Source organism: Quercus suber, unplaced genomic scaffold, assembly GCF_002906115.3.
Source record: "Quercus suber isolate HL8 unplaced genomic scaffold, Cork oak 2.0 scaffold_242, whole genome shotgun sequence".
In the NCBI taxonomy this organism is placed as follows: Eukaryota; Viridiplantae; Streptophyta; class Magnoliopsida; order Fagales; family Fagaceae; genus Quercus; species Quercus suber.
Window position 1 is genome coordinate 351,260 of NW_027069699.1, and position 19,264 is coordinate 370,523.

At 33.8% G+C, this 19,264-nt stretch overlaps 1 long non-coding RNA gene and 1 pseudogene across 1 annotated transcript; both read left to right on the plus strand.

Annotated features, from left to right (window-relative positions):
• The first annotated feature begins 1,947 nt into the window (after positions 1-1,947).
• Positions 1,948-12,411, plus strand: LOC112008376 (disease resistance protein RPV1-like; annotated as a pseudogene).
• Positions 12,412-15,671: 3,260 nt separating this feature from the next.
• Positions 15,672-18,494, plus strand: LOC136070547 (uncharacterized). The gene is made up of 2 exons (XR_010631765.1): positions 15,672-16,022; positions 17,754-18,494. It is a non-coding gene; the product is annotated as an uncharacterized LOC136070547 (long non-coding RNA).
• The last annotated feature ends 770 nt before the right edge of the window (positions 18,495-19,264 follow it).

Consider the following 19,264-nt stretch of genomic DNA (forward strand, 5'->3'; position numbering starts at 1 on the left):
AGCCACCTCCGCACCAAGGTCCCCAACCCACAGCCAACCTCCACTGCCATTGCCGCCACAACCAAAAACAATACCACCACCACCACCACCACCACCACCATTAACACCCATCACTGCCAAATCCATACCCACGAACCACAACAAAAAAAATAAATAAATAATCATATTAATTTTTCGCCACAACCACCAAACCCAAGACTCGCGGTGGCCAACGGCTAACAAAACCATGGCCACCCACGAGCACCAACAGCCCCATGGCGACCTGAACCCACCAAAATCCCACCTATGACGATCTGAAACCCACGACCACCCACAGCCAACCACGGCAATCTGAACCAACCCACAGCGAGCCACAAGCACCCACTGGCCCACGACGATCTGAATCACGGCTACCCAAAGCCCAAAAGCCAATCCCAACAAACCCGGCCACCGATTCAACTCCACCACCAAAACGCCATCACTAAACCAACAATCACCGATTTGGAGAGAGGGAGACTGAGAAGGGGAAAAAAGAATAGAGAAATAGAGAGAGAAGAGTGGGAAATGGAGAAGAGAGAAATAGAAAGATAAGAGATAAAGATGGAGAAGTGAGACTGAGAGGGGTGGAAGGGAGCAAGAAAGGGAAAAAAAGAATAATGAGAGAAGAGGGAGAGTCAAAGAAGAGACAAAAAGGAGTTAATAAAGTAATAGTATTTTTTTATATATCTTGTGAACAGTGAGGTTGCATGTATACAACTTCATTGTAGCAGGGTGAGAAAAAATTTTCGCTTTAACAATTGGGATGGAGCTTGTTTTTAAAGAATTAGTTATAAAATAGCAACTTAGGGGGGTTTTACACCCCCAATGTTAGTGTTATAACAAAAAAACTTGACATTAGAATGTAAAGTGGAATAAGGGTCAATTTATGGTGCAAATTGTACATTCAAAAAATTTAAGATTCAAGTGTAATTTGGGGTATAGTTTAAGACAATAAAGTATAATTTCTTTAAAAAAATGTTTAAAAAATATTATTTTAGATATAAAATGATGAAATTTAGCAATTATGAAAAAAATTTGACTTTATTTGACTAGTGGACAACTCAGTCAAAGTTTAGTCAATAAAGACTTTTTGCACTTTTTGTCTTAAAATGGGATTTGGCATGTAAAACAACAGTGTACAAAATATAATATCAACAGTATTCTTAAAATCATTCATTCAAATACAAATTTATTATCTTTTTTAAGTGCCACATATTATATTTATTGTTATATCAATTTTTAGAATTTGTAGTCAATTTTTTTTAATTTATTAATTTTTGCATCTTTCCAAAAAAATAAATAATAGAAATCTAACCAAATTACCTTTAAATGAATTAGTCATATTAAAAAAAAAAAAAAGGTAAGAATAATGAATTTTAAATAAAAAAAATTGTAATTTAAAATCATAATTAAATATTATTTAAGTGATATTTAAATATAAGAAAACTCATTTTAAGTTATTGCCCGGCCTCTAAATGAATGCTCTCCACCCCATCTTTTTAACTCTCTCTTTCTTTTATAGGAACTGAATTTGACAATTGCATTGTTTCAACTTTCAAGAGGTTTTGAGCCTTAACTCACTGCTACAATTCCATTTAAAAAATAGGGATAGAATTATGTTTAGTGCATTAGGGACAAACTGGGATGCAAACATGTGTTCGTATCCCAATGTGTCTATTACACAAGCTATGTCCTAAAAAATATGAAAGCTCTCATTTTCACATGCATTTATTTCATCTATCCCTCCTTAATTAAAAACACACATCAAATAGTTTTCTTCTTCTCTAATTATTTTGTTTGTAATTTCTTCAGTTTTAATTAAACATACGTGGTTCAAGATTTACCAGTGTACTTCAATGGTTTTCACGAGCATTCCCGGAGCCATATCATCATCCTCTTCTTCTTTAAAATCTCGGTGGTTGCAAAAAAAAAAAATATATATATATATATATATGGTGGAAATACGATGTTTTTCTTAGTTTTTTTGGTGACACTCGTAATAGTTTTACCGATCATCTATATGTTGCTTTGCAACGGAAGGGCATTTTGACCTTTAAGGATGAAGAAAAACTTGAGAGAGGAAAACCTATTTCCCAAGAGCTCTTGAAAGCAATAAATGAATCAAGGTTTGCTATAGTAATTCTTTCAAGAAACTATGCATCTTCGACATGGTGTTTGGATGAGCTTGTAGAAATTATCCAATGCATGAAAGAAAATGAAATGATAGTTATACCAGTTTTTTATGATGTGGATCCATCTGATATACGAAAACAGACAGGAGCTTTTGCAGAAGCCTTTATTGATCACAAACGTTCTACAAAGAAGTTAAAGAAGATTGAAAGGTGGAAAGTTGCTTTGACAGAATTGGCTAATATAGCTGGATGGCATTTACAAAATAGGTAATTTCCATATAAATATTTCTTTTGCTGGTATCTAAATGACAGCTTTTTTTTATTAGGATTCAGATCCTCTAGGAAATCTAGAGGATCTGAATCCTTCAACTTATGCTAGTTAAAAGCCTGTTGTATTTCGGGACTCAGCGGAAGCAATGCTGATATATTATTGTTATAACAAATAATTTGAGACGCCTGCCTTCAACACTTAGGAGAAGCTCTTTTGGAAAAGAGTGAAACAAAATTATCTATAATATTATTATAAAAGTTGGATTCCCAAACTTGAATTAGATGATGCACACAACAATAACATGTGTCATATATGAGTCTCTAAACACTTGACATGTAATAGATTCTTCAAGATATCTAGGACTAACAATGCTACATGGCAAACCATAATAGGTCAACCTCATATATGTTTGACATGTGTTAAATTTGTTGCTTATATATAAGCCATGTGTTAAGCATTAAATTTCACACAAAAAAAAAAAAAAAACATTTAATTCTCATCATTCAGTGATTCCTACGTAAATTGATATTTTCCTGCCACTCTTTTTATGTTCACGTATTAATTTTCCCCTACAATGATTTTTTTTTTTTTTTTTCATAATTGTTATATAGGTTTGTATCAAAAAAAAAAAAAAATTATTATTATATTAATTTTCCCCTACAATGATTTTTTTTTTTTTTTTTCATAATTGTTATATAGGTTTGTATCAAAAAAAAAAAAAAATTATTATTTAGGTTGTTTCGCTTTCATGTTTCATTCCTACTCTCCCCCCGACTGTTAATCTTCTCCTTCCTCTAAGCTTTTGTTTTAAATGGAATCACCAACCTCTTAAGTTTTTAAATTGTAACGGCCCTTGCAAAAATTTAAATGCAAATAACTAATAGTTTTTTAAAAAACATTACCAAAATGTTCCTATGACCATAAAGTATCCGATATTTACAGAAAAAGAAAAAAACTTCCAAAATGAGAGACGCCTCAATACAGCTGGAGTTCCACCAGCCAGTAACCGGGTCAATCAAATCAGAAACTAAAGCATTGGTTGGCAAGGCAGAGAATGCAGATATCACCCTACCTCCATGATCTCCAGGAATCCAATTATCACCATACACCCGAATAGAATGGCCATCACCAACACGCTATTTAGCTCCCAACTTTATCACTTTCTTAGCCTTTAGAATGCTCTTCCACGCATAAGGCCCTGAAGAATTTTCAACTCCAAAAATAGAGCAATTAGGGAAATACTTTGCTTTGAACACCTTATAAAAAATGGACTCCTTGTCATGAATTAAGCGCTGAACTTGTTTTGCCAACATCTCCTCATTAAAAATACAAAGACCTATAAAACACATCCCACCTTCATCTTTTGGCATACACTGATGATGCTAAAATCGTCAGTTGGATCACTCATCCAATCCAGAGCTTTAGACAATCTTGTAGGACCTGCAAGATAAAGAAAGTTGATCGAAGAAACCACCGGATTGTGCCCGGTGGGGGAGCCTCCAATGCTTAAGTTAGTATTAGCCCATATCTTTTCTACTATAGATAGCATTTTGTAGTGGTTTTTGACATACCTTAGCAAATGGATAGATTGTCCCTTTTTATAGGTGACTTAGTAGCCGTTGGACATAAATGAGGGTGATTATTACCCTAATTGTAACGTTCTTTGTTTTGATGGTAGAGTTTAAGACCTTTGATGGTCGTTATTGAATGTATTGAGTGGTTACTCATCTTCCTTTGATGACCCACTAATGATGCAATTATCATCCATTAAGATGGACGACCTTAATGGTTTTTATGGACTCATCATACACAGTCTTCCAATTCCTCCAATGCACCTTCCTTCGATCACCCCGTTGACCCCACCAAAACTTATGAGTCACAGCTTCAATATCTTTGCATAAACCCACAGGAAGCTTGAAACAAGACTTAGCAAAAGTAGGGATAGCTTGAACAACAACTTTAAACAAAACTTCATTCGCAGCTTGAGACAAAATCTTTTCCTTACACCCTTGTAATTTTTCCCAAGCCCTCTCCTTAATAAAATTTAGGCTAGCTGCTTTATTTTGAATTCATATTTGTTTCACTTAGAGTATTATCACCTAATGCTTTTCTCCACAGGCGTGAGGCAGATTTTATCCAAAACATTGTGGAAGTGATACTGCGTGAACTGAGTTCAAAATTCTCAAACATTACCAAAAACTTGGTAGGAATAGATTCTTTAGTAAAGGAATTGATCACTTCATATTTAGATTTTGGGGGCGACGTTTTCATGATTGGGATTTGTGGTATGGGGGGGCTGGGAAAGACAACTCTTGCTAGAGTGATTTATGAGAAGTTCTCCAACGATTTTGAAGGTTCTACCTTTATTGCTAGTGTTAGGGAAGTTTTAGAAAAACAGTGTTTGCTTCCATTACAAAAACAACTTCTTGCACAAACTTTGGAGGAAAGAAACATAGACATATGGGATGTTTATGATGGAGTTGACATGATCAAGAAGAGGCTATGTCGGAAAAGGGTTCTAGTTGTTCTAGATGATGTTAATCAATTGGACCAATTAGAAAAATTGGTTGGAGAATATGGCTGGTTTGGATTAGGGAGTTGGATCATAATAACAACTAGAGATGAACATTTGTTGCTCCAATATGAAGTTCATAAAATATATAAGCCTAATACATTAAATGATCATGATGCTCTAAAACTTTTTTGTTTGAAAGCCTTCAAAAATGAGCAACCAGGAGAAGGTTATGTACACTCTCTGAAAATGTGATATCTTATGCTAAAGGACTTCCGTTGGCTCTTGTAACTTTGGGTTCCTTTCTATTTGGAAGAAAAATCGATGAATGGCAAAGTGCATTGGATAGTTTGAAAAAAAATCCTAAAAAAGAGATATTTGATATACTTAAAGTAAGTTATGATGGACTAGAGAAAATGTGGAAGGATATATTCTTGGATATTGCGTGTTTCTTAAGAGGGAAGACTAAAGATGAAGTAATAGAGATATTAGAGAATCGTGGGTTTGATGCGAGAATCGGTATAAGTGTTCTTCTAGATAAATCTCTCCTAATCTTAGAAAACAAGACATTATGGATGCATGATCTACTACAAGAATTGGGAAGAGAAATTGTCCGTCGAGAATCATGTGAAGAGCCTGGAAAGCACAGCAGGTTGTGGCTTTGTAAAGATTTGTTGCATATAATGACGAAAGATTCGGTAAGAACAATGGCAAAACTAAAAATTTATTTCAACAAACGAGTTTAAGTAGGTATAATAGCATAATTTCGTTCAATAAAATAGTTTGTTTTGATCCAACAGGTAAATAGGTGCCTAAGTTCTTGATTAACGAAATACAGAATACAAACTTTCGTTTTCGTATATTGTTTCTAACGATTTTTATATTTTTGAAAACATAATATGATTGTATCATCTTTATAATATATAATGGAAGTTTTACAATAAATTTTTCAAAACTTCTGTTACTTCATGTCATCAGCAACCCATCACTAGCTAATTTTGGCTCACCATTCCATTCCCTTTTTGCGCTCTTAAATTCTATGGTTGTGCTTTGTTCAACCTTTCCTCTTTTTTTCTTTTTCTTTTTTTGGCAATGTTCAGCATTCTCTCTTTTTCTTTTTCTTTTTTAAGAATTCAGTGTTCAGTATTCCATTCCATTCCTTTTATACCTACTTGAATTTTATTATTTATGCCTTCTTAAATTCTACCATTGCCCTTTATCCAATCTTTATTTTCCTATTTTTCAATATTCGCCCCCCCCCCCCTATTAATTATCTTCCATATTAGTTTCCATATAAATCTATGGGGTAATAACACTCCCCTTCCTAGAAGTTTGGGGAGATGATATTCTACCTCGAACTTGAAGGGAAAAAATATTTTCCTCTCTTTGACATTGGTTTAACCAAATTTTGTTAAATTAATATTTAAAATATTATGTACCAACTTACCCTTTGCTTAAGGGCAAGTTTCCAAAATTATTTTTAATATTTAATTTTTAATTAAAGTGTATTTTAAAATATTAAGTATGACTTTTGCTTCTTCTTTTTTTTTTTTAATGGGTTATGGAGAGATTTGCCATTGCAAGTGTTTTAGTGCTTGATAAATTTTCGTTTTTATTTTGACTTAATCAGTTATGTTTTTGCTAACTATGGTTAAACTTTTGTAAAAATATTCTTATAAAAATTTAAAATATTTCGTTACTAATATAAACAGAAGGGGGGTGAGTATTGATTTTTTCAAACCTCAATGGAAGGGAGTATAATTACCCTTAAATCTATTATTACTCCCTTTAATACTCTCTCTCCTAATCATTACATCCTTTGCCCTTAAGTTAAAAAAGAGGCCAATACTCTCTATTTCTTCCATTTTGTTTCCGTCTTGGTAATTTTTTTAGTTGTTTATTTTTTTACTAACATATTATTTTGAGAAATGCTTATGTCCACAATATTTTTATAACAAATTCTAAGTGGTAAATTGTTAATAGTTGTTATGGGCGGGCAAAAAAGTAATTCAAGTTGTGGATTCAAATTAGAATCAATAACAACTTACTACCTATAATTTGTTGTGAAAGTGTTGTGAAAATATTATAGACTAGTACTTCTCTATTATTTTTGGTTGATTTAACTGCGGACTGTGGCAATGCACATCACACATCATATTTATGTTTACAATGCTATACTTGTGGCCAAAATGTTTCTATGTTAACGAAGTAATTTTATCAAACTATCATATTCAAATTATTTTATGTTTATTTTTTTACTGAAATTATAATTTCATATTCAGTGTTTGGTAGAACTTACTGAGAGATGAAGGTCGTTGCGGTTCCTTTCTGTTTAATCTTTCCAGAAGATTGGAAAGAGTTTCATTCTTAACCTATTCAATTTTGATTTAGGGTCCATTTGGTTCGTGTAAAATATTTTCCGTAAAATATTTATTCTCCGAAAATGCTATTTTCGGGAAAGAAAAATATATTCAGGCTATTTGGTTGCATTTCAAAAAATACTTTGAAAAATATTTTTTGGTGTTTGGTTGTATTCTTGAAAATACTATGGAAAACACATTTTCTACTTTTTGCTCACATTTTCTCAGCTTCCAAACAAATATTAATATCATATTTCAGTCACAGACACAAAAGAAACAAAACCTAAAGAAAAAAAATATATCAAATCCGGTCAAAATCATCAAATCCAGTGCGATCTTGGGGTGCAATCGCACCGAGATCGCCTGAGAGTAAGAGATAGATCAGATCAACAGAGGATGGCGGCGATCTTAGTGCGATCGGTGCGATCCTGGGGCGCGATCGGTGCGATCCTGGGATGAGGGATGGTTCGGCGAAGGACGAGGACAAGGGATGGGTAGGCGGAGTGGCTTGCATGCGACGGCGGGGCTGTGTGTTTCTCGGCGTTTCTCTGGCTCTCGGTGTTTCTCTTCTTTCTCGGTGTTTCTCTGTCTCTCTTCTTTCAGGCGGAGCTCTCTTCTTTCTCGAACTCTCTTCTTTCTCTGGCTCTCTCTTTTGTGCGTGACCTAGAAATGGTTTGAAGTGAAAATGAAAGTGTAAAACCATTTTCGGGTCAAAGGAGTAAATTATGGTCAACATGCATCTGATTTTCTGGAAAATTTTATTTTCCATAGCTGCCAAACACGCGGGTCAATGGAAAATGATTTCCTGAAATTGTTTACCACCAAAACAAATGGACCCTTAGTCTTATGTGTTCTGCTCTTTTTGGTTTTTGTTCTTGAAGTTGTTTGCTTTATTTTGTTTCATGGATTGAAAAATGTTTGATGTACAATTGTATTCTGGATATTAGGGACAAAAAGTTAGAATTTGAAGTAATTTTTGTTTTTGTTTTTGTTTCTTTTTTTTCATTTTGTTTTGAATTGTGGTTTTGATACTTTGGATTTTATAGGGGGGAGAAAGGTTTTATATTTTTATAAAATTTGTTTTATAGAATAATTGTTAATTTTTAGCATACTTTAAGAATTGATGATGCACAAAATTTTGTTAGTAAATGTTGTTTAGGAATGGATATTTTTTCTACCTTAAAGATTGTTTTGCTTTTCATTTTGATACTGGGAAAATTGTTTTATTTATTATATTGTGTATATATGTGTCATCTTAATTTATAGTTTAAAATTTTCTTGCGCATCGCCCAAATTAATGACTAGTTTGTAAACTTGAATTCATTTTTAAAAAAATGAATTCATTTTTCTTGATGTAATCATCCAATCATTCATCCGATTACTACCTAGAACAAAATGCTAATATTTTTTTATTTTTTCAACTTCGATCTATAGGCTTTATTTTCTTTATTTTCCAATCACTTTAAAAGTAGTGTCGTCATTTCCAATATATATATATATATACACACATATTCTCTTGGTCTTGAATTCCTAAAAGGTAGAATTGGACCTCTAGTTTTGAAGCATGGTTATAAAACAAAAATAGCAATCTTCGTATATGAGTTTTAAACTGGACGATAAGAAGAAAACCTTAAAATATGATGTGTTATGATCATCTCTTTTAGGGATACTACGCTCTTTTAATTACTAAAGGGACTCTTAATATGCAGTGCATTTTACTGTTAAACCATGACGTTGTACTGCGATCTATTAGTGACTAGTCGTAACACAATTTATATTTTACTATTTTATATTCTATGAATAGTGTTAGGGATATAACATTTTTATTTACATTTTTTGATAACTATTAATATGATATATTATGATTGGAGCCGTACCACTTTCGATTGAGCCAAACTTTGATATCACTTTTATCATATACCAATCACAACCTACAATATCAACAGTTTTGAAAAATGTTATATCTTAAAACTTATTGATTTTCTATTGTTAAATTTGAAGTTGGGTCCATCATTTGGGGTTCTCTCGGGAAGGGCAATGCAAATTTAATTATTTCTAGGGGGTTCAATGGGGCAATTTCCCACTCTCAACCTTGTTGGTTAAGATGAAGTTATAAAAAGTTGTAAAAAGGTGGCACGTAGTGCACAAAACTATCACTTTTTGCAGGGTTGGTTAAAAGGAAGTTATATACATGGAAAACTCAATGAATATATATTTTCATCGCCTTAACATTGTATAAAACTAGACCGGTACTTGTACTCTTATATTTTCTCATGCAAATCACCAAGTCTTTGCTTTTGAATTTTAGGCAACAGAATCAATTCAAGCCATAGGTCTGACCTCTTTAGATGGGGATCCGGAAGAGGCTCAAAGCTTTGAAGAATATTCTGAAACCTTTTCAAAGATGTTTAATCTTAGATTGCTTATGATTGATGATTTGCATATATCAAATGGTCTCAATCATGTTTCTAATTCCCTAAGACATCTTATATGGAACGGTTATTCCTCAAAATGTTTGCCTTCTAGTTTCCAACCGAAAGAGCTTGTTAAACTTGAATTGCACTCCAGCAACATTGAATATCTTTGGAAGGGAGTTAAGGTACTTCTGTCTTTTAAGTGCATTTCTATGATATATTATAGGGTAAATTACATATTTAGTCCCTATTCTATACATCATATTTCAATTTGATCCCTAACATTTCAATTGTGTCAATTTGGTCCCTAACTTTTTAGTATTGTGTCAATTTAGTCCCTATCATTATATCTTAAATGAAAATTGATGACATAACAAATGGCCAAAATAAAATTTTTGTGTATTGTCGCATCAACGAAGTCTAATTTTTTTATTTTGGCCATTAGACGAGTCATTAATTTTCATCCTAAAAATAATGGTAAGGACTAAATTGACACAACACTGAAATGATAGGGACCAAATTGATACAATTGAAAGGTTATAGACCAAATTAAAATATAGTGTATAGGATAGAAACCAAATACGTAATTTACCCTATATTATATCTCTTTTCTGTAGGTGTAGTTACAATACACTTCCATCTTTCCCCTTTCATTATATAATTGTTTTAATTTATACATTATTTACAACTTAAACTAAAATCTATATTCACTTTAATGTAAGTTAATTGTTCTTTTCTTTTCTTTTTTGCAACAGTATTTAGACAAGTTAAAGTCCATTGATCTTAGTGATTCCAAATTCCTTATTAGAACACCTGACTTCTCTGGGCTTCCAAGACTGGAGAGACTATATCTTATTGGCTGCCATAATCTAGTTGAGATACACCCATCTATTGGACAACTCAGGAAGCTTGTTGTTTTAGATCTAGAATTCTGCCGATCTCTTACGAATCTTCCTATCATGTCCACTGAAATGGAGTCCCTTACAATTCTTAATCTTTGTGACTGCATAAATATCAAAAATATTCCAGAGTTTAAAGGAATTATGAAAAGCCTATCAGAACTTTCCATGAATAAGACTGCTATTGTCGAACTACCCTCCTCAATCGAGTGTTTGACTGCCCTTACTTCGTTAAATCTAGGAGACTGCCAAAATCTCGAATGCCTTCCAAACAATATGGATAGTTTGAGGTCTCTTGAAAAACTCCTTCTTCCAGGATGCTTGAAACTTTCCGCCCTACCAGAGAACGTGTGGAAAATGAAGTGTTTGAAGCAACTTGATTTGAGTGGACCTGGCATTAGATTTAGACCATGTTCCTCTTCCTTTTCTGTGAGGCGTGGATTGTTTTCCTTTTCCCAAACTCAACTTAATTTTGGTGGGCTGTTTCGACTTCAAAGAATGGGGCTTAAAAGCATTGGCCTCTTATCCTCGTTAAAACATTTAACATTAAGTGGAAACAGTCTTGTCACCCTGCCTGCAAGCATCAGTCAACTTTCGAAACTTGAAGCTCTTGATTTGTCCAACTGCTTTAAGCTTCAATCATTGCCAGAGTTTCCATCAACTGTGAGATATATAAATGCTGAAGGATGTTATTCCCTCAAACTATTACCAGGACTGCCAAAACCATCACCAGATCTGCTCAAATTTATACAATCTTTTGGCTGCACGAGGCATTATTATAATGAGAGCAACGGTGGAGTGGCATTTAAAATATTGGACCGTTACCTACAAGTAATCTCTTCTCTCTCTCTCTCTCTCACATGAATTGTTAAAATATCTTTCATTATAAATTTGTTTGTTTTTTTTTTTTTTTTTTGGGTACAGGGACTCCGTTCAAAAACTGGATATGAAACTTCTACCGAAAAGAAAAAGGAAGGATCAAGAACTGAATTTCAAATAATTATTCCTGCATTTGAAATTCCGCGGTGGTTTACTCATCAACGTGTGGGGAACTCAGCAAGGATAGACCTGCCTCCCAATTGGTGTAACAGTAGGTGGATGGGATTCGCTCTGTGTGCTAAGTTGGAAGGATATAACTATCTTTTTGGATTAAATTCCAACAAAACATTTGGTTTTAGAGCTCGTGTGATGGCCCTTGGTGATTCACTTCACAGTCAACTCCCCAACTCTGAAATTGTCTTTAAGGTGTCATTTGGTGCAGGTGACATTTGGATATTGTATTTATCTCGTGATGATTGGTTTGCTACTTTTCCGAATGGTGAATACAATCAGATTGAGGTTGTATTTGAGAGCTGTGTCTCAATAGAGAAAGTGCGTAATTGTGGGGTCAGTTTGGTATACGAGCAGAGTGTGGAAGAGTTATACCAAACAATTGCACAATGCAGCAGCAGCAGAAACAGCATTATTGCTTACGAGGGTTGGGATGGTGTCCATCATGATGCTTATGAGGGTTTGGATAGCGAGCACTGGAGTTTAAACGAAGCAATTGAGAGATCTTATCAAATTAATTATTTCGTCTCTTCATTCAGTGGTAATGACGATTATAACGATCCAGGACATTGTGCATCTTGCAGCTTGCAGTCGGACCAAATTGGAAGACTGTAATGACTATCTCAAACATCCTTGTTACAATTTTAAATGCTATTTTATTTTATTTTCTTTGATGCTACACGGTTTTATTATTCATTGCGGCTAGAGTTTGAATAATACTGGAACTAGTAATATGTAATAATTTCTTCACTTAAATTGTTGAAAATAATCTCTTCTTTTAAATTCTCTCTCCATATATATCATTCTATTATTTTGGGTGTATTTGATAGATATTATTCTTTTTTTATTTTTCTAACTTCTATTATACATAGTGTGAAATTTTTTCCAAATTTTTTGGAGTTTAAAATTTATTATAAATTTTTTCCTCTTAAGGATCACAAAATTACTTTAATTTATTACTCAAACAATTGGTAGGTAGTAGGTACATTCAATTGCACAACAATCACTACTAAATTACTAATATGAAAATTAACCAACTCATATCAATTTTAAAAAGGCAAAGATATGTTCAAATAGTTTTTTTTTTTTTTAAATCAATTAGAAATTTTATTAAATAACAAAACAATATTTTGTTTATACAACATCACTAAGGAATGCTTCAATCTCCTCTAACCATACATGATCATTATCACAATCACTTACAAATTGTGTCTACCATTAATTTTATGAATCATATATTGGTTTTTTTATAAGAGAAAAATAAAGTGATTAGTTGAACTATCTCTATAAATACAATGTTGGGTACTTATGGCCAAATACTACTCTTTCGGAAATATGTAAGAATTTAGCACTTTTTAGGTACTCAAGTTTGGGAAATTTGAGTTTTGCATAGTATTCGAGTTCCATGAACTCGAGTTCTTTGAAAAAATAGCCTTCAAATTTGTCGAAAATTTTTTTATTGAACTCAAGTTCATGAAACTCGAATACCATGAAAAACTCGAATATCCAAAAAGTGGTAAATTCCTATGTATTTTGGAAATAATGGTAAATTTATATATATATATATATATATATATTATGATAAATAGTACTATTGTGTCATTGTGGCCGGTAGTTATTACGGCAAATTTTCTACTATCCATAGAAAAGCAAAAATATATTTGCATAGTTTTTTTTTTTTTTAAATACATATATATATATATATATATATTATATCAATTGAATAGTTTCAAATTTGATAATAGCTTTATCTGCACACGTACGGTGTAGTGTATGTGAACTAAAATTAACCCTCCACTCAATAGATACGTCACATAGTCCGTAACCAATATCCATCAAACAAGTGCTAAGCACTAACACCTGTGTTATCGAGAGAAAGCAAGAGTGAAAATAAGGGCTTCTCTGAGATTCATCCATGGCATACTCCAATCAATCTATTACTCAATCTCCAAATTCTATGGCAGATTATTTGAATTCCAATCCCCACTACACCTCAGTAATAGTGATGGCCCTGGGAGCTCTCTTGTCACTCAGCCACTGATATGTAGTGATAACTATCCCTCTTGGGCATGATCTATGATCGTTGCTCTTACAGCAACGAACAAAATTGGTTTCGTTAATGGCGAGATCACCATGACATAAACTAGTGCTCCTTTGTTCAATGCTTGGATTTGTTGTAAAACGACAGTACTGTCCTGTCTCATTAATTCAATCCAGAAGAGCATAGCTTACACTGTGATGTATACCGAGACTGCCAGACAAATCTGGTTGGATTTGAAGCACAGGTAATCTCAAGGAAATTCCCTGAGAATATATGAATTACACAAAGGAATTTCTCACATTTCTCAAAACAACCTTTCAATCTGTGACTATTTTGCTAATTTCAAATCAACTTGGGAAGAATTGGTTAATTAGCTAGGATCCAATGCCTGAATGTTCTTGTGAAACAATGAAAAAACGAGATTATGTGATGAGGTTTCTCATGGGCTTGAATGAGAATTATGGTATAGTAGCTAAACCCTCATGAGTGAGTCAGTAGTATATCATCTATCAGCAAGGTGTACTCTCTTTTTTCTCTATTCAAACTGCAAGCCCAATTCTGGAGGAAGATACAATAACAAGAAAGAAAGGTCAATTTGTAGTCACTGTGGAATTCCAAGTCATGTAGCTCAGTAGCTGATAAATGCTACAAACATCATGAATATCCACCGGGTTAAAAGTCCAGATCTAAGTCCTCAATGAACCAGGTTTCTAGATCCAATGGAAATGGTGGACCTCCAGTGCAGGCTAACACCAATTCCACCAATTCTCTATCTGTTGAAAATCTGGATTTCAATGTCCAATAACCCAAGAACAATGCCACCAACTGTTGGATTTCTCAGTGCTCAGTATATTGGGGAATCTAGGATTGGAGCTCCTCATCAAGCAGCCAATATCATGATCTCTCGTTCTCATCTTCAATCCGCACCTCAAACTTCCCTTATGCATAATTTCTCAGGTACTCTTCTTCTAAATCTTCCAAATCAAAATCCTAATGTTGACCTAAGTCATTCAGTTTTTCTTCTCAAATAGTATAAAGAACAGCCTTTGATTGCACTTCTTGGATTATTGACAATGTGCAACATATCATATGGTTATAGACACCTCATTTGCATATTATCATCACATCACATCAAACGGGTAAAAATGTACTTTTGATCATTTGATTTCCAATTGCATTACATAAACTAAATCTTGAAGCCATAACAATCAAAATGACAATTCATGAGCATTAATAGGAGACCACCGGATTGAAAGATATCAAGAAAACATGTTTAAAAGTTAATGTGTACTTGCTTGAATTAAGTTCAATCACACATGGTTATGAACTCTTAATTTTAGTTAGTCTATTTTAGTCCAAATTAAGTTTAATTAATAAGATATCATAATATTATTGGTTGTAGATTTAATTTATTGTGGAGTTGCATGCACCTTATTCAATCCAAGAGATAAAGCATTAATTAATTCCTAAAATTTGGTTAAAATTGATTAAATTAAATTTTGAAAATGTTTATTAAATTATTTTAGAGTTGATTTGCTAAAATTGAGGTCTAAGGAATTCTAAGAAAAGGTGAACATTCGGAGTAATTTGTGAGTATATATGGTGGTATGTCTAATGTGTTAAATATGATATTTGAGCCCATGTGATATTTATATAAATTATTTGAAGAGTAAAATGTTTTACATTTTGTAAATATATACATGAAAATTGAGGAAAATTCAAATGTGAGTAATTTGGATTATCATTATTGAAAGTGTGGGGCTATTATGATATAAAAAATAAATAAATTTTCAAATAATTAAACACAACTTTAAATTAATAATTTCATATTTAGTTATTTCTTGAAGCATTATTTGGATTAAAATATGTGTAAATCAAATAATTCATTGCGTAAATCAAATCACATGAACCCACTACCTAAGAAGTAAGAACCCTTTCACAAAGAGTACAAATGAAGACAATTTTTGTTCTCTTTCTCATATTCAAAATTTCAAATACATTCACATACCCACATCCCTCCATTACCCACGTGGGCATATTACCCCTACTTATAGTTTTTTGTTATAGATAGTTATTTGTAGGGAATCAAGGGAGTCAATTGGTTATAGATTGGACCATCTAGCTCACCGTGGACCTACTTTTTCGTCGGCCTGGTCCAATATTTCGAATATATATAGTGCTTTCAACAGTAAAGATATAATTTTGTAAGCCTTCATGCTGTGAATAAAATTGCGGGAGGACAAAGTTCGGCCCATACCAAACTTAGACTCAGGATCACTAATCCCAGGCCCATCCCACAAGCAAGAGGCCTGAGTTGAATTACAAGTAAGTTGTTGCATTCTCTATGGTATTTGAAATTTTGAATAATCCTCATTTGTCCCCCAAGGAAGGGAAGTAATGTCTTGGGGGAGTCCACCAACAGAGCACGAGATTCGGCGTCAGTTCAAGTTACTAGGAAATCATTTCAACAACAAAACAACAGGTCTCACTCCCTAACACAAGAATAGACATGTTAAAACAGTAGCCTAAACCCAAAGGGCTACCCAGGCACCGCGGGTGAAAAGACTCACATGCCAGCAGAATATTCTCTCATTATTAGGGGACCACTAATAGAAAGGTATAAAAAAGAAAGAAGGGCCAATGAATAGGGTTGAAATATTTTCAAGGGAGAGAAACATGAGAGAAAGAGAGAGAAACATCAATTAATATTTAGGGAAGGTGATCTAACTCAAGATGCCTAAGGGGTGCCTCAGCTATCTAAAATCCTTCTCAAGTAGTTGGACTTTTAGCAACAAACCACCTTACAACCGTTTATCACCCCCAATTAATTTGTATGCAGCCCACAACCATTTATCACCACCATACCCTTAAGTAGCATACAAATTAATTGGGGTCCAGGCCCAACAAATCCAAAATCTTTGTGGGCTGCACTACCACATAAACTATCCAGGTGAATATCCCACTATAAAAATAAATTAATGTCATATTGACCAAATAAATCCATGGGGTCATGAAGCCACCGATAAATTTATAATTTCTTCTTCTTCTTCTTTTATAAACAATAAATTTACTAAATTCATTTATTGGAAATTTGGCATCAGAAGGGCAGCCTAGCTATTACTAAAACAACAGAAGAAATCATGGCCCATGCAAAATTTAAGCACCAAATCCATTATATTTAAGTTGTTATATTAGGTAATAATTGATAACGCTAAGATTTTCTTGAAAATTAAACAATAATAATACTGAGAAAAAGCTTAGTTGGTTTGTATTGGTCTAAATAATATTTATCAAAAGCTTGAATATGGATGGGTTCGTTGAGCCCAGTTGAGGGCTGAGTTCACCTTGAACTCGATTCCTTAGGAAAGAACAAGAACAAATGAACAACCATGCCACTTTTTCTTTTCTTTCTTTTCTTTTTTAAAAGATGAAAATAGTATATATGCAGTTGGTGGCAATGATTCTTTTTCTTTTCTTTTCTTTTCTTTTAAAAAAAAAAAAAAAAAAAAGCTTTAACTAGTAATGAAATTTATGATATCTGGTAATCCAAACTTCTTACAGTAGAAAAATGGTATAATAGTTCATTTGCGTATACCTGTGTCATTCTACCTAACTAAAATATTCGTAAACATGCTTGCATGGGTAGTATTTTCAGCCATGACAACATGGCTAAACTTTTACCTACACCTAATACCAAAACAATTAAAGAAATTATGGCCATGTAAAATTAATTTACCAACCATATTGCCATGGTCCACCTCATTAATCTTCTGAAACAACCAAGCGTTCCATGCGTAGACCATTTAATTTCATTCCAAGACCAAAAATGTAAGGAACCCTCGCTTTCACTAGTTGCACTATAAATTTAGGGCGGCCATAAAGCATTTATCTCCATGTTAAAAACAAAGAAAAAAGATAGAATATAATGGAGAAGACTATTAAGGCATTGCTCGTTTTCACTATATTTCTTATTGCATTTGTTATTGTTGCTGAAGGAAGAAGAGATGTGCAAAAGAAAGATAATTAGCTTTACAATTGTCAACATTTCTTTGGCAGCTTAGGCTTTGGTTGGCCATTTCCTTTGATTCCCGGTTTTGGCAGCATTTCTGGCTTAGGACCATTCAGCCCTATTGGAGGCTTCCCTGGTTTTGGAGGCATTCCCGGCTTAGGACTATTTGGCCCTATTGCAGGCTACCTTGGTTTTGGTCCTAGTATTAGTCCTGGTCTTGGTCCAGGATTTGGTTTTGGTGTCGGTCCTGGTGCTGGTCTTGGTCTTGGTTCCGGTCTTGGTCCAGGACTCAGTCCTGGTGTTGGTCCAGGATTTGGTCCCAGTGTTGGTCCTGGTGTCGGTCCCGGTGCTGGTTCTGGTTATGGTCCTAGTATTGGTCCCAGTGTTGGCCCTGGTATTGGTCCTGGTGTTGATCCCGTGCCGGTCCTGGTATGGATCCTAGTGTTGCTCCTAGTATAGGTCCTGGTGTAAGTCCCAGTGTCGGTCCTGGTTTTGGTATTGGAGGCCCTAATGCTCATACAAATTTCAAAGAAATAGCAGGAGGCAAGGACGTGCATAGGGACGTTCGTAATACTTATACTGGAGCTGCTGGCAAATTTCCGTGATCGACTTAATTAATGGAGCCAATCATGTTTCCAAAGATGTCATAAGTGCGTGTTTATGATAGTCAATCAAGAATGAGCCCTAGGTCGTACCCTATTTGTGTTTGTTTAGTCATCTCCATCTAAACATGTGGCTACTGATATGAGATATATATATATATATGTACTGCAATAATGCTTTATCTATGTTACCTTTTCCATAGGCAGTAAATTAGGACCATAATGCAAGGGAGGTGGTATACGGTGTTTCCAGTTTATTCATCTTCTCTCTCACATGAAAGTGGACCTCATATTTATAGGGTCCACCCTCATATGAGAAAGAAAATGCATGCATCAAAAACACCACATATTTTCTCAATGCAAGAGATCATTCTTGTCATATAATGCAGCTAAAAGCACATGCAGCACAAAGTTATGGTTTTTTTTTTCTTTTTCTTTTTCTTTTACCTTATTTTATAAATACCCTTTTTTTTTTTTTTCTAAATAGCTTTACTGAAAACAAACTAGAAACCAGTAGCTAGCTAGCTACAACAATGGGCAGAGCTCAGACAATACAAAAATAGCAACACAGCTAAGCAAAGCAAACTCAAGATACAAAATACAAATAGAGCTCACTAGTCACAACTAACAATAACTGTTTTCTTTTTTAATATAAAAAAATAAAATAATAATAATCAGAACAAACTAACAAAGGGATCACAACTATGCTAGCCATCTACTGGCTGCAATGCTTCATCCAAGTTCTCCTTCAACTTCAGCTCTTAAAGGTGGCGTGAAAATTCCCACAAAGCTGCAAGAACCCTGATACTAGACACAAAACAAGGCTAAAATCAAGCTACCAAACTACACTCTTAAAGTATATACAACCAGAGCCAACTAAACCATATAAGCAATTGATGCAATCGCCTAAGGCCCCCAAATAAATAAATAAATAATAATAATAAAAAAAGCCCCCA